At 32.7% G+C, this 13,165-nt stretch overlaps 2 pseudogenes; one reads left to right on the forward strand and one right to left on the reverse strand.

Moving 5' to 3' along the window:
* The first annotated feature begins 429 nt into the window (after positions 1-429).
* On the forward strand, positions 430-4,200 carry LOC143074238 (uncharacterized; annotated as a pseudogene).
* A 271-nt stretch (positions 4,201-4,471) lies between these two features.
* LOC143074239 (uncharacterized) lies at positions 4,472-11,969 on the reverse strand (annotated as a pseudogene).
* Between the last annotated feature and the right edge of the window lie 1,196 nt (positions 11,970-13,165).

Genomic DNA, 13,165 nt, shown 5'->3' on the forward strand with positions numbered 1-13,165 from the left:
TTTCCACATGCTTACTTCCGGTTATTTCGCGCTTCCTTGACAATGAATAAACAACAACAGAAAAAAGTTACAAAATGGTGTCATTGTGCCGCAGAAGGTTGTACATCTGATGACAGGAAAAGAGCAAAGTATCCTTACATGCAAAATGTTCGTTTTCATTCGTTTCCGACTGAGAAGAAGAATCCCAAAATGCGGGAAAAGGTGCTGAAGTTGCTGAGACGAGATGATGCTTATTTTGTTCCAACTTTTAAGCAAAGAGTGTGTTCCCTTCATTTCGTGGACGGTGAGCCTACAAGTGAACATCAGTATCCAGAACTATTTTCATACAATAACTTCAAGAATATGACAACTCCATATGATACCAGCATTCCTGCATCAGATACTGTGAAAAAACTTTCTAGTGCCAGATCTAGAAGTTCAGCAACATCAATGCCTACTGAAGATGTGTGTGTGCATGTTACAGATGAAAATGTGAACCTATCTTCAACTATAATATATTTAGGTTTGTTTATGAAACAGTTATCTGTTATGATTTTCTGATATTAAAAACATTCATAATTCATTCACAAGGGCAGATTTAAAGGGTTTTTAGCCCCAATTGTTTGTGGTAAGATTTTTTTTTAAATATATTCATAAGAAAATGTCTGATACATGTACCTATTTGAATATTGTGCATTTGTACTTGATGATATTGAAGATAGCTTCTTTGGAGATTCTACATGTATTATATTGTATTATTGTATGTGTGTAAAGTGTAAGGTAACCCAGGTTTCTTCATATTCCACAATATCAAAACACATAGATGAGCGATTACTTTACTCAGGGACGTATATAAGTCCTTGCTTTACTTGACCAAGTTTTTTTAACAAGAGATTTTAAATGGAAAAATTGTGATGTCAATGACAAATCGCACCGACTAAAAACCCCTTGATTATATACACTATGCATGTGCAAATTGCAATTGTATCATATATAAAATTGTATTTACTTGAAGTCAAAATCAGGCGCATGTATGAAATTTATGTATAAAGTTAGAAATTATAGAATTTCATTGATGAAATTAAACACATTACATTATAGACAATATTAATATTATATAAACATTGAATGATTTATGATTTTTTTTTCAGATCCTACATGTATTGTGAGGAATACACCATCTGCAATTAAAGACGTTACAGTTCAGACAGCTCATGAAAAGACCAGGCAGTGCTTACTTTCTGAAGGTAACATACATACGGCAGTAATAAATGAAATTATATGTGTGTACATGTACCATAGTGACGTGTACTCATGTATTTTACAGCAAGATAAAAAAAACTAGATAACTTATTGTTTATATTGCATAGATCTCTATTTATGATACTACTTCTGTACATTTATTTGTGTATTTGTGGTTGAGGTACAAAAATGTACCAAATTTTATCTAAGCACTACCTACATTGTATTAACTGTAATGTTGAATTGCGATAGTGAAAACACCCTTAGTTGTGGGCCCAAAGGTGAGTGAAACTCAATACATATGTACAAAAAAAATCAATCTAATTTGCTTTTGACACAAACATGATAAAGGAACATGTTGACGAGACAACTATCAAAATTAAAAACTTATTCTGATGACTGAAACAAAATAGCATTAACATTAGACATTATTTTTATTAAAAACACATGCATATACAAATAAATAAGGCCATAAGTTTTCTCATTTGAATTGTTTTACATTGCCATTTCGGGACCTTCTATAGCTGACTACATGTATGCAGTATGGGCTTTGCTCATTGTTGAAGGCTGTACAGTGACCTATATGGAATGTTTTTTTATATATAAATTGTCATATTTTTCAGTTATTTTACCAACCCCTACCATTGACCATGCATCTTGCTTAAACAGGATTTCTGATTCATATGAGTCCAAAGACCAGGCGTGTCAAACAATACTGACTGGTGATGACATTGACAGATTGATCAGTTTGGAAAAAAACAGAGATGTTCTTTTGAGGGAGGCAGTGGTAGACATTGTGACAAAAAATGATGAAAGTGTAAAGAAGTATACTGGAGTGCCATGTAAATCTCAACTAATTGGAATATTTGGTAAGTGTTGTTCATGTACATGTGAATTGAGACGTTTGTAACAAAACCACCAACTTCATAATGATCATCTGGAAAACAACATGACCAAAGCTCTTGAATTGAAAGATTAAAATTTCAAAAGGTGAAAGACATGGAAGCTTCAAACAATATACTTTGTATATAGATGTCTTATGTTTTGAGTTAAACTTGTTATCTCTCATACATGTATGAACCTAGACCGCAACCTCATATTTATGGTGCAGTTGTCCAAGTTTTAATTCATATATTTTATAATAAATATATTTCTTAGATACTTTAAGTGTTCAGTAAATTAAAAATGTATAACTGGTGACAGTGTATATACATTTTTTAAGGAATTCCTGAATTTCCTGTCTGACACCAATACATTGTTTGACTTTAATGACCAAAATTTCGTGGTTCATTAGTTGTTGGTTCATGTATTTAAAAAAAATCAAAATAATTGTAAGGCCAAATAAGTCAATAGAAAGATGAAGAGCATAAATTTAGGTTCAATTTGAATTGTTTTCAGTGGCAGATCCAGAATTTTTCATAAGTGGGGGCCCACTGACTTACCTAAGAGGGGGTCTGCTCCAGTCACGCTTCAGTGATTAGATATAGGAAGATGTGGTATGAGTGCAATTCGCCATCCAAATAACAATTTAAAAAAAAAGTAAACCATTATAGGTCAATGTAAAGCCTTCAACACGGAGCCTTGGCTCACAACGAACAACAAGCTATAAACGGCCCCAAAATAACTAGTATAAAACCACCCAAACAGGAAAACCAACGGTCTCATCTATATTGGAAAAAAACAGAAACACATATAATTACAAAAACAAACGACAACTTCTGTACATCGGATTCATGACTGAGGACAGGTGCAAACATTTGCAGCGGGATTAAACGTTTTAACCATTTCCTATATACATGTAAGAAACCAAATATTTTTTCCCAAAAAAGGAAAGGGGCCTGGGTCCCCCTAAATACGCCTCGTCATTTTGGGCCCTTTTATAGCTAAATATACAGTATGGAATTTGCTCATTGTTGAAGGCTGTAAGGCTAGGGTATGTAGTTGTTTATTTCTGTGTCATCTTGTTTCTTGTGGAGAGTTGTATCCTTGGCAATCATACCACATCTTCTTTTTTATACTTAAAGATGTATGTACTAAAAGAAATAATCAAATCAGTGTCAGATTTTAATAAAGCTAAAATTTATGACTACATGTATGTATATTTATTTTGTAGAAGTATTAGATGAAGCTGAACCAAAAGTGAAGTATTGGTCAGGTAAACAGTCTACTGAGGATGTCAACTACCAGAGTGTAGACAGATGCAAGAGTGGACCACCGAGAAAACTTTACAAATTCCATGAATATATTCTGACACTGATGAACTACGTCTTGCAATATTATCATTTGTTTTGGGTGATTTGTTTGGTGTATCGGAATCAAGAGTATCTCAGATATTTACCACATGGATAAATTTAATGCATATGGTTTTGACACCTTGCATTAAGTGGCCATCTAGACGTAACATTAAGAAGTATATGCCCAGATTATTTCAGACCAGTTTTCCCAAAACTACTGTATAATTGACTGTACAGAAATGTTTATTCAGAAACCAAAATCACCTACTGCTCAAAGAAGAACGTACATGTCGTACAAATCGCATAACACTTTCAAATGTCTTGTTGTATAACTCCATCAGGAGCATTTTCATTTATCTCTGATTTGTGGGGTGGTAACACTTCAGACAGATACATCACAGAGCACAGTGGCTTTCTTGACTCGATTAAACCTGGTGACGAAATAATGGCTGACAGAGGATTCACTATTCGTGATCTATTGACTGATCGAAGGGCAACATAAGTAATTCCTCCATTTACAAAGAAATGTAAATGGGGAAAGGGGAAACGACTCACTGCAGCAGATGTTGTTAAGACTAAATATATTGCCAAACACAGAATCCATGTGGAACGATCAATTCGAAGGCTTAAACTGTTTCGTATGTTGTCTCAGGTGATGGACATTAAATTTAAACCATTGGCCAATCAAATGGTCAAAGTCAGTGGGTTCATTTGTAACTTAGATAAGCCACTAGTAACAAAATAAAATGCAAATTGAAAGATTTTTTTTCTTGTTTACTCTGAAAAAAAGAACTAACTCGTTTGAATTGTTTTACATTGTCTTATTGGGGCCTTTTGTGACTGACTCTGCAGTATGGGTTTTGCTCATTATTGAAGGTCAAACAGTGACCTATAGTTGTTAATGTCTGTGTCATTTTGGTCTTTTGTAGATAGTTGTCTCATTGGCAATCATACCACCCACATCTTTTTTATATAAGTACATGACCATGACAAAATTTAAATTCAGTTTTGTTCTTTTATTTATTGCATAGTATGTTATCAATATATTTGTGGAAAAAACTGTCACATTTGTCAACAATTGAAGCATAAAAATCCTCATCAAAGTAAATTCTTTCACAAATAAAAGATTTGTTAGTGTAAAAAATAAAGTCACACCATTTTGTATTGCAAACTCCCATTTGTCCCTGAATCTGTGTGTACCATGGCGAACTTTGTTTGAGGCATACATTTTGATTTTCATCGAAACATAGGTGATATTTTTTGTCAGTATGTCTGCATATTTCTTGTGGAGTTGAATCTTTAAAAGAAAAGCCACATTTGATTTCAATCAAACCTTTTCCACAACATTAACAATTAATAATTCCATCAGGTGATGCTCCTAAAAATGGATGAGCTTTAGATACATGAAGACCACATAAAGATATTTTAGCACATTTATGTTTTTTTTTATAATTCTGAAAGTATAAATGTCTAGCAATTGGTTCATTGATTATTCCATATTTCATTGCAGGTGTGTTAATTTTGTTGTTTTGCTGTAAAATATTTCTTAAAATGTAATTATCTTTCTCATCTCCAAATTTAAAATGTAAAACAGAATGAAATAAAGATGCTGTAATTCTTCCAACTCTGTAAAAAAAACATTCTGGATTTTCAGCTTGCCCACTTGTTCTTGCTTGAATTTGGTGTATTATGTCATCATCATGATACAATTTAATAAAGTCTAAAAACTTACTACCATTGTCTTTGCTTTTATCAGCTAATTGTTTCATGGACATAGGGATTTCTACTTCACCGTCACTTTCGTCACTGGAATTTTCTAATATATGTGAAAAAACAGATTTATTTATTTTACACAAATTAAAAACACGCTTTTCGATCTCGTGTTCTGAAAGTTTTAATCCTTTTGAAGGTGTATAATGCGAAGAATACGGTTCTACTGGCAGGAGATGAAGGGTTATTTCTAATATCGATGTTATTAATTGTCAGTGGTTCTGATAATTTTCTTGCTCCCAAGTACACGGCACATCAGTACCAACTTCTGTATTTCTGTCTCTGTGTCTACTTGAAAAGTTTTCTAATGAGAACATGAGGGCTGTAATATGCTTGCAGGTACCATTATCAGCGAAAAAAATACACTACATGTACATTTACAATATATTACATGTAGGATTATAACAACTGTAAATTCATAAATTATTGGGTGCATTTATTATTGCCATTGTGTAATTGAAGACTGAAATTGGATGCAAAAGTTTTGCCATATAGAGAAAAACCCTGTTAAATTCATATAACAAAAATACAAGTAAAAATTATTGCAATTATATGTCATGCTGTATTTTTGCAATAGAACAACACAATACATGTGGGAACTAAATTTATAGTATTCTATATTTCAAACAAAGCTGCAAATCTTTTCATTCAACATATATGATATAAGTAATGGTTAGTGTTTGGAAATATTTTGATAAATTCTGTGTTAATTATTACCCTAACCCAGATACAAATTAAATACTTGTTTTCATACTAAACAATACATTGTATATTTATTAAGTCAGATTTATAGTATCAAAATTTCTATTCAATCAACATCTTTATAAGACATAAATAAAGGCAACAGTAGTATACCGCTGTTCAAAACTCATAAATCCATGGACAAAAAACAAAATCGGGGTAACAAACCAAAACCGAGCGAAACGCATTAAATATAAGAGGAGAACAACGACACAACACCGAAACGCAACACACACAGAAACGGACCAAGCATCAGACAAAACACCACGAGAATAACAAATATAACATGAAAACCAAATACATGAATTTGGGATAGACAAGTACCGTGCCACGTCTTATCTCAATATCTCAAAAAATAAGAGAAAACACAAACGACTCAACGTTAAAATGCAACACACAAAGAAACAAACAATAACATAACAATGACCATCTTCCTGACTTGGTACAGGACACTTTTAAAGGGGAATAAAAGTGGTGGGTTGAACCTGGTTTTATGGCATGCCAAACCTCGCACTTTAATGGCAAAGTTAAATATAACATTGAAATGACAACATAATATTACAGGACTACAATACAAATAAATAGGAGAACATATTAGACAAAGAAAAACATGATTAATAGATAACAAAAAGCATCAGGTTTAAAATTCAATACGCCAAAAACGCGCCTTGTCCACACAAGACTCACCAGTGACGCCCAGATATAAAAGATCGAAAGTGAAAAAAGTACAAAGTTGTAGAGCACTGAAGATCAAAAGTTGAAAAGGTTTCGCCAAATACGGCATTGTTTTTATGCCCGGGATAAGCACATTCTTATTATATAGAACAATTCATGCTATTGCTAAACTGAAGTATTAACTAATTACAGAAAACGAAACATGAATACATAACGCCTAGATATAAAAGATCGAAAGTGAAAAAAGTACAAAGTTGTACAGCACTGAAGATCAAAAGTTGAAAAGGTTTTGACAAATACGGCATTGTTTTTATGCACGGGATAAGAACATCCTTATTATATATAGAACACTTAATGCTATTGCAAACAGTAAATTTCAACAAATGAATATGAAAGAGATATACATAATGAAACTGAAGTATTAACTAATTACAGAAAACTAAACCCGAGTTTATCACAAAATAGACACACATCCGAATCAGTCCAGGCGTCAACGTAATTAAAAAAATGTGACGTCACATACGATGGCGAAAAGGCAGAAACGTGATGCCACATTAGAATTTATGAAATTTAGAAACAGCATGACGTCACATATGAAAAACTATCATTCAAAAATGAGATAGAATTAGGATTGATTTGGAACTAAATACTGATAATTCATTTAAACAAAATGCATATTGCAATACTTATTAACAGCAATTAACTGTAATATACATATGTCCAGTTTGTTATGAATCCAACTTCAAACGTAAATAATCGTACAAAATTTAATATAATTAATAAAGAGGAGGTGATTAATTTTTCTATCCGTCACACCTAAATATATAATAAGAAGACGTCAACACATTTGACAAAATCTGATGAGAATTACAAATATAACATTAAACATGTTAACTAAATACATGAATTTGGGATAAACAAGTACAGAAACACGTCTTATACATAAGATTTGGAATAAGTGCATCTGCCAATGAGACAACTCTAAATATAAATCACAATTTAAATAAAGGTCAAAGGACAGCCTTCAACACTGAACCTACATGTAGCATGAATATGGCTTTTAAATAAGCATGTGATGTTCAATTTACAGAGGTATATGTATTTTGTATTGATAAGAAGAAATGAAATTAAAGCTGCACATGGTTTTGTTATATAAAGTTTGTTATAATTTTATAGAGGTAATTAAAAAAAAATATTTGTAAGTTTGAATGCTGTGCTTGATATATATTATACCAGCTTTTTAAGGTAAGACTAATCAACTTGCACAACACAAGTGCATCCACCACTTCTGAAATGGCCCTCTGTTCCAACAATAACCCAGGGGTTATAAGGGTTTTCTGACTGCCTTGTCTCGGGAACACATGCAGCTCTCACATAGAAATATTCAGTGTTTATGAGGCCGTGTTCACATTGACCTAAATTCGGTGTTGTGTTAGTGTAACTCACACGTAAACTAAACACAATTGCGTTCCCATTGATAAAACTCAATGTTTACATGTAGTTTAAATCATGTTTTATCTACACACAGTCGATAGTCAATGTAGGCCTTGTGTAGGTTAAGTGTACACAAAACTAGGCATTTAGGACATTAGTTTTATCGTGTATATATTGAAGGAGGAAACTATTTTTGAGTAAAATTGATATTTTTGATAATTATTAGTATCGTTTTTTTACAGAAATTGTTGTCTAAATTTTACAGAATTTTTTTTTGTAAAAATTAAACGTAATTTATTAACCCCTGATGCAGACTCAAATCAGCATCATTGCCGAACCATAAGGCAGCAACCAATTGATTTTCGGGGGTGGGGGTGGGGGCTATTATAGTTAAGTATAAAACATAAAGGCAAGGGGATGAGGTTGGTGATCTAATGATTTTGTTTTTGAAACAAAAAATGTTTCCAGTATTGGCCCTGAAAAAAAAATTGTTTGCTTCACCCTCAGCTGCTACTATATATATGCTAAAATTGATTTCGACTTGTCACAAAATTTGTCCTAAAAAAAAATCAATAGTCCACGCCCCATACCCCCCCCCCCCCCCCCTAACCCCTTTCCCCAAAAAATGAAGTAAATAGTTGCTGCCTAATTCATTTGAAAAGGTCTTCCCGAATCGACTTGACGTACACAGAAATATTCGCCACTGGTCTTTACACAAACAACGATTCACGCATAAATGCATGACTAAAAAATGTGTAAGGTAAATGATACGTTTGTCTAGTATCTCAGATCCGTTAATTAACACTTAAAATAAATAAAAGAAACGTTACCCTATTCCTTTACCAAATACTCCTTGGAGAAGAAATACCATTTGAAACAAACAGAAAAGATAAAAAATATAGTGATCCCTAATATCTCAATCCTTTTTTTCGGCTGTAAGCACGCTGCTGCAGCTAACGTTTTCTAATGCGTAATCGAGACATCTCTAGTATATTCAAACTACTGCAAATTATAAAAATGGCTTTCATAAAGTAGCAACCACTTAACTTAAAAAAGGGGAAGGGTTATTTTTTTATCTGAGTCAGATTTGTTTTCGCGCGTACGTTTTTATTCCTTTTTTTTCGATGCTGGTAATCAAATACTTTTTTTCAATATTTTACACTATACTGTACAAATGTATTGGGAAACTCTTGATTCAGAATATTTTTTTATCATCTGTATGACCATTTATTTTTTTTATTATCAAATTGGGGATCGGAATATTTCCATTCCCACCCCCGCCCCCCTTTTGAAGTCAAATGGTTGTTCCCTTACCGCTAGACAAATTGTCTAACAATTTTGAATTCAGTTCTACGTAATGAACATTTAAATGACATATAGTTTACAAATGGGAACAAATCTTATGTACAGGTAGCTAAACAAGGTGTATAGATGTGAACAAATGTAATGTGAAACCAGTGTACACAACACTAAGCTAATTGTAAACATGTTTACTATACACGGCGTTCGGTGTGAACGCGGCCTGAGTCTGTGCAATTTAACATCATGAATGTGATTTGATGTATATAAATAAAATCAATTATCTCTCCTGTAATTTTATAAACGTGACTCATTCCATTGACCAACTTTCATCAGATATATCAAAATGTCGTATGATTCTATCAAAGGCAAATCCCGCAAATCAGATTTCCAGTTCAACACCGTTGTAATTTATGGTAAAACATATTTAGCCCCATTCACTTCAACTGTTCTACGAAACGAGTCCATATCTTTGTAGTCGTCTTGTGTTTGCGTAACTTCCAACTGCAATTCTACAGCAATACACCTTATCGCTAATCCCGGCTGACCCTGCCGCTTGAACTTTTGATGTCAACAACAATCACTTTTCAATTGTGGCGTCAGATATTTTGTTTTATGACGTCAACATTTTACGGGAACCTGTGTGAAATCCAGCAATGGCGGATAAATAGCGATAAGGTGTATTTCACATAGCCTAACCAGCTGCTGCTTCCGATAAAGACTACATGTTATTCCTCGTTTTGTAAGGAATGTCTTGAGATCCGGTACATGCATTCTTTCGAACTGGGAAACGTTATTATCCATTGCAGCCGACATTATTGACATTGACAACGAAAAACCGGAAGTAACGCTGTGGAATTTTTCTACGTCAGCTATACTTATCACACCTCCACATACGAGAGGTCGACGAACCCGAAACACTACTATTGGATTAGAAACGAACCAGTTAAATGGCAGTACATCATGTAACTATTAATTTGTTGTACTTTTATGCATTAAAATAACACCATAGGATAGTTTTATAATAATATAGGTACATTTTTTTTAATTCCAACTCTTGAATATAAACTTTTTTTGATTTTTTTAATGACAAAATCCAAACGTTATACAGCAGCTTGACCAATCAATGTCGAACAGATGAATGATGCATAAGGTTATTCACAATGTTCAGGTAAATGTTGATTTTGATATCAATTCTGTAATTATTCTGCCGTACTCTGCATGCAAACACATACATCATGATTAGTTAAAACTTGTATTGTTTGTGTTTTTCAAATATTAAAAAAATATTCCTGAAAACTTCAATGAATAAAATCGTATAAAACAGCCTAAAAAACATCTGTAGCATGCAGTTGTTTATGTTAATTTTTGAGTTACAAGTTGGTCTCGCGGCAGTGTAATTGCATACTTCATTTAACCGTCACTGCCCATTTGTTTCTACAGGTTTATACAACAACCTCATAAATTTTGTATTCAATCAAAAATTTGATATCTCTGGACTTCTCCCGTCCGACAGTATTATTGTTAGGGTGTTCGTCCGTTTTGCTGTTCTGATGTTTTAAAACGCAGCTTCGTCTGGTTGAAAAAAGACATGTAGTTTATCCGATGTCTAGTATAGTGATAGGCTTACGCTATCTGTACATTAAAAAATCAGTAAGTTTCTCAGATGCTAAAATAAAATGATCTAATATGATGTTTCTAATGAATGACAGGTGAACATGTCTGAATAATAGGTGTTCTTTTACCCTTGCTCCAATTTCGTGGTTCTGTGGTCATCTTTAAATTTCGGAGCTAGGTCCTCTTCGAAGAAAGTATAGGTAAATATTTCAACATTGTGGATGAATATAACTATTGTAAGATTGCACTTCATTAGTCTTACATTAGCCTAATTTTAATTGATCGTTGGCCAATATTGATGTTCCAGACAACGCCTGCTTGATGGCGACTATAAGTAAAAGATAAACTTTATGGGATATATAACTGATGTGTATATATCTAAAAAAGGAGATGTTGTATAATTAGAATGAGACAACTCTCCACACAATATCAAATGATAAAAAAATTAACAACTATAGGACATCGTACGGCCTTCATTAATCAATAAAACCAATACCGCTAAAAAAGCTTCCAAATGACAACACTTTAAATTAGAAAACTAAAAGTCTGATTTGTGTCACAAACGACTACCACTGAATTACAGGCTCCATGCTTTGAACAGGCACATACGAAATATTTGTTTGACAGGTTTTATATTACCTTGACCTCATTGTCATGGATTATCGATTATGTAAAATCTATATAAACTGATCGTAAGTTCCAATAGAGTTACAAAATGAAATTTAACAAATACATCATATAATTGAATCAGAAATAGTTTGAGGAAATCTTGGCTTTCATTGTTTACATGCGCTTAAAACTACTTAAATATCATGAAATAGTAATGTTATGTAAGTTAATAAATATTGACATTCTACAATATTTGTTCATGTTCAATAGCAAAAATCATATACTTATTAAGGCGAACATATGTTGCAAATAATTAAAATGAACACTGCGTCAAAGAATACCTCTGTAAGCAGGATTTATAACAAGCATGTTCACAAGGAAAATTTTGCAGATTATCTTAGAGCACAAAGGGTCAAAAACAAGTGCATCATATTGAGAAATAGTTCTTCGTAATACAATATAAATACACACACAAATCGTGCAATCAGCATGTAAGTAACGCAAACGGATGATATAATATGATACTTGCTATAGGTAAACAGAAAGAGAGAGAAGAAAGAAAAGATTCAAAAGTAATATGATTATGTGATGATGACGTCAATCATGTCAGTATCAGTACCTTTTCATGAATGTAGGATCTCTTGAAAACTCAGATTAACAACATTTACAAAAATGATCCATCTATAATGTTACCCCGAAAAAATCAAAACACAAGAATGAAGCAGAAAATTATTAGGTAGTATGGGGAAAAATCTACAAGATGGAACAATAATATCATGCCATTTCGCAAAGGATAGTTGTTGCACTTTTGATAAGATTTCATAAGAATTCTGATTCCTAGGATTTGTTCTTATTCCGTGTTCAATTATTTCTCTACATAGAAAATGCCTGTACCAAGTCAGGAATATGACATGTGTTATCCATTCGTTTGATGTGTATGAGCTTTTGATTTTGTCATTTGTTAAGGGACTTTTCAGTTTTGGTTTTACTCCGAGATCAGTAGTTTTGTTATTTTACATTTTTACTATTACGTGACGTGCGCTTACTTGATATTTAAAACATTTTGTTTCAAGTTATCTTTACCATTGCATGTATTTGGTGCGAGAGCTTTGAGATTCAATTTTGTAATCTGTTTATGTTTTTTTGGTCATTTTCTTAGTTGTTTGTTATGGTACAGTGAATTAAAATCTGATGAGTCAAGCTATTGAAACTTATTTTTACATTTTTGTTTCAATGACGAGCTTTTGCAACACTATCATGAGTTTGAGTAATGTCACAAGTGTATAAACACGTCTAATCATATTTAAAAATGTATTATAGCTTCGTAATAGTTTAAGTTTACAGCAATTATTTATAAACTAAAAGATAAGACAAAATTATAATTTCTGATTAAATTTTGCCAAATTTCAATGCAACATAAGCAATAAAAGACTGAAAGGAGTATGATCACGATAAACACATGATGAACTATAGTAGATATTTACCTTACTGGTATTCGTACTGACCACATTATATCTGTGTACAGGCGGCACTTGGCCTATGGTAGGTAGTTTTTGCATTGACAT

The sequence above is a fragment of the Mytilus galloprovincialis genome, chromosome 5, assembly GCF_965363235.1.
Source record: "Mytilus galloprovincialis chromosome 5, xbMytGall1.hap1.1, whole genome shotgun sequence".
Lineage (NCBI taxonomy): Eukaryota > Metazoa > Mollusca > Bivalvia > Mytilida > Mytilidae > Mytilus > Mytilus galloprovincialis.